This window comes from Pan paniscus, chromosome 4 (genome assembly GCF_029289425.2).
Source record: "Pan paniscus chromosome 4, NHGRI_mPanPan1-v2.0_pri, whole genome shotgun sequence".
In the NCBI taxonomy this organism is placed as follows: domain Eukaryota; kingdom Metazoa; phylum Chordata; class Mammalia; order Primates; family Hominidae; genus Pan; species Pan paniscus.
The window spans coordinates 49,223,787-49,227,993 of NC_073253.2; positions in this window are offsets into that span (position 1 = coordinate 49,223,787).

Genomic DNA, 4,207 nt, shown 5'->3' on the forward strand with positions numbered 1-4,207 from the left:
TTTCTGCTTCCTTCCCTTGGCCAGGGGCTTGATTGGATCCCAGACGTCGAATTTTACCTTGTTGGGTACTGGATGTTTTTGCATTCCTATAAATACTCTTGAGCTTTGTACTGGGATGCAGGAAACAGTTTGAGTCTTTCGGGTTTGTTTTTAATATTTGTTAGGCTGGACTAGAGTAGCCTTTAGGACTGAATTTTTCCCCACTACTGAGGCAATACCCTTCGAATTATTCTACCCAAAACTTGTGAATTATAGGGCTTACCATTGTGACTGGTGGGAACACAAACTATTTTCAGCCTTGTGAGGACTGTAAGGATTGTTTCCTCTGTTCCTTTCAGATGGTTCTTTTCTGTGGTTCAGGTAGTTTTGTCCCAGGCATGCAGTGATCGGTGCTCATGAAGACTCTGGTGATCTCCAAAGTGCTCTCACCCTCTTACTCCCTCTCTTCCGCAGTCTCTTTTTCTCCAGCCTTCTCCTTCTGGTACTCTGTTCTGCTGCCTCTAGCCATTCTTCCCTGGAATTCTCAGGTCTGAGTTCTACCTGGCTTCCATCTTCTTGTACTGCGAAGGCCTAGAAACTCTCTCCTGTCAGTGAGCTGGACTCATAAGGCTCACCTCACCTGTTTTCCCTCTCTCAGGGATCACTGTCCTGCACTACCTGATATCCATGTCCAAAACTAATTGTTTCAGGTATTTTGTTGTTTCATCATTTCAGGCAGGAGGGTCAATTTGGTCCCTGTTATGTTCCTATGCCTTGGCCAGGGGATTTGACCTGATTCAAAGTAGGCCAGTTAGGGTCTGTCCCCTGGAAATGGAATTCCACCCATGTGGACAGGAAGCCACAAGAAGCTAGTGTACAGGAAATAGAAAAATGAAGCAAACAGTAGCAAAAAAGTTGGGTAGAAGAGTGCTGGTGGCTTTGCAATTCTTGATCAAGTCCTTTCTGGAGGCCCAGGGCATTCTTATGGGTTTCTTGACACACTCCTATTTCCTTAGAGCCAAAATCCCCTTTTCTGGCCACAGTACATTCAAGTTGGATCATACTACTTGCAGCCAAAGGGTTGTAACTCAGACAGGACGTCTTCAAGTAAACGAAGGGAGGAGGCAGTTGAAAGGAAAGAACTGAAGCTCTTTATTCAATGGATCAATTTCCCTTGGAAGGGGGAGAAATATGCAGCACTAGCAGACTTTTCCTCCTGTTACATGAGAGGAAAAGAAATTTGGAGACAAAAGAGAGGACTTTTTCTGGAAATATTGATTGTCTCAGTAAAATATTATTGAGAGCATGAGACAACAAGGTGGAACTTAGATGCTTGACAAGAATGGGAAAGACAGAGTGAACACTGTAGGGAACATGCCTGGGTAGAGGCCGAGTGGAATAAAAGGATCGGGTGCATCGTTGAGGGCCCACTTTTGGTTAGAAATCATAGTCTTCTGGTAGAACCTCTCCAACAAGGAATGGTCAACAGTCTGGGAACAGGAGCAGGGAGTGAACAGTGGGATTTGTCAGGATAATTCCCTGGGGCTATCACAGCAATCACAGATGACATCAGCACCCTCCATCCCCCAAATACACATAAAACACAGAAAAATCCAGAGACAGGCATGACCACAGAGGCCAAATTTCACCAAGCTTGGAGTATCTTGAGGCCTCTGAAGTTCAAACCAACAAAGGAGCCTTTTACCATATGAAGCTTAAGGGCAGTGTTAAGACTGCGGCTTTAACCAGTTAGGAAATCGCTTGACCTTGCCTGCTTTGTAGTCCCCTGTGACTTAGTCCCCAGTTATCTTCCTCCAGGCAGGAGGAGTTCTGATAGGGAGTAGGGTGGGGCTGATCCCGCACCAAAAGATAGCCATCGATTACATCTTTTATTTTCTCTTCTTCTTGTGTCACAAAGGTGATACTGCCCTTTAGAGAATATTCTGGAAATAAGGAGACATTTTTCGTTGTCATGATGACACTGTCCTGGCATTGAGGGATGTGGGTCAGGGATGCTAGACATCCTGACCCCCTGCAACATGTATAGGAAAATGAAGAACTGTATGTGACTTTCAAATGTTCTACAGGACATTCATGTAGATGAAAAACCTACTTACAATTGTCTGTACCTAGAACCTATCCTTGTGTTCCAAATAAATACAGTGTTTTTGTTGAATTTTCCAGGAATACAGCTACCACGTAAAACGAGGGAAGATTGTTATTTGTTTTGTTTGGAACTCTACCAAGACTTTTTCACAAAAAATTATATGCCAATGGTTATGTTGCTTAAGGGTTTGTATTTGTGTTGCCAACACCGCACACTGTGGCAGCCTGCATTTGTACCGTCGCTCCACAGTGATTTATAGCTATTGCATGCAGAATATTGATGTAAGCATTATGTCTTTTGGTACAGTTGTGCTTGAGCATTTACATATGGAAATACTGTATATATTTTATGGTAAATTACACTCCTTTTATGTATTCTTTATATATAATAAAGGCATTATATATAATTAGTGTATTTGTTTGCTAGTTCCACCATAATAAAGTACCGCAGACCAGGTGGCCTAAACAACAGAAATGTATTATCTCACAGTTCTGGAGTCTGGAAGTCTGAGATCAAGATGTCAGCAGGATTGGTTTCTTCTGAGAGTCATAAGGAGAAGGATCTGTCCTGGGATTGTCTCCTTAACAGGCCTCGATTGCTGTCTTCTCACTATGTCTCCACGTCACCTTCTCACCGTACTTGTCTCTGTCTAAATTTCCTCTTCTCCTAAGGACACCCTAGAACTGGATTAGGGCCCACTCTAGTGACCTAATTTTATTTTAGTTACCTCTTTAAAGGCTCTGTCTCCAAATATGGTCACATTCTGAGGTATTAGTGGTTAGGACTTCAATATATGAATTCCTAGAAGGACACAGTTCAGCCTATAACAATTAGGTATGTAGACACATCCTATTTCAAGATAGCAAAGGGAAAGTTATAGGAAGATTTCTTATAAAATGGGGACACTGAGTCTGATAGGGCTGAGAACTGCGGGTATGACTCCTCACAGGACAATGGTAAGTGGTGTCTTATAGGTAAGTGCTGCCCCTTACTTCAAATTTCCAGCCCAGTAGGGTTTAACGAGAATTGGTGTGACAGAACAAGTGGAGAGAGACTAGGGACAAGAAATATTGGCTACTGGGTAAAAGAAAGATAAGGGTTCAAACAAAGCTGACTTTGGCTATAGAAATAATGAAGAGGCCAGATGAGTGCTTTGCTTAAAAGCTTTCAATGTATCTTTATTTCCAAAGTTTCTATAACCAGTGCCACTCTACCTTTCCAACTTTACTTTTCTCTTGTTTAACATCTTCCGCTGCTCTGGTGAATCAATCTTCTTCTTGCCCCCGAAATATCTTAATGTATGTTTTTCTATGCAAGAAATGCCATATCTTTCTTCTTTATCTCAAAATCTTGTCCAGTTTTCAAAGCCGAGCTATGGGATTTTCTCACCCCATATCTCCCGGAAACCAATAGAATTGAGCAATTGCTAGGTAGAGTAGAATCTGAAAAGATGCACACGAAGAGGCCACGAGGAAGCAGGGGTCACGAGAAAGCTGAAATTATAGCTTACAGGTTATAAGGCAGCACAATAGATGAACAAACGTATAGAAAACCAAAAAGAGTAAAAGAATTTCTTGGCAGTAAAAGGAGGGTTAGAAGCAGAGTTGCTGAGTGAGCATAATGGTGCTAGTGGAGGCAGGGGTGGGGTGGGGTGTTGATGAATTCTCGCTGCTGAAAGGGTTAATAAATTCTGTCCCTAGAGCTGTGCTGTATCTTTCAGATACCAGGCACCATGATACCTAGATATTCATGGATTACTGTGAGTGTGTCCCATGGTGGGATGGAAGTCCTCCCTGATATATTTATTCCACATTGCAGTTCTCACTTACTCTGGGAACACAGATCTAAGATCATAGAACCTCAAAAGGCATACATCCCTCTATTACTTCCAAATTACTTCATCCCTATGAAGGACATTTGTTGCTTTATACAAGCTCCCATTTCTCCCTCCTCCTTTCCAAGGTTACCCATATATTAGTTTCTCCACACAGACTCTGAGTTTCAGAGGTAGCTAAACCAACCCCAATGCCAGAGATGGCTGGTTGCAATCCTTGGTTTAAGGGTTAAACATATGACCTAAGCATCTTGAATCAGTGTGGGCTTCAAATTCTTGCCAAAAAT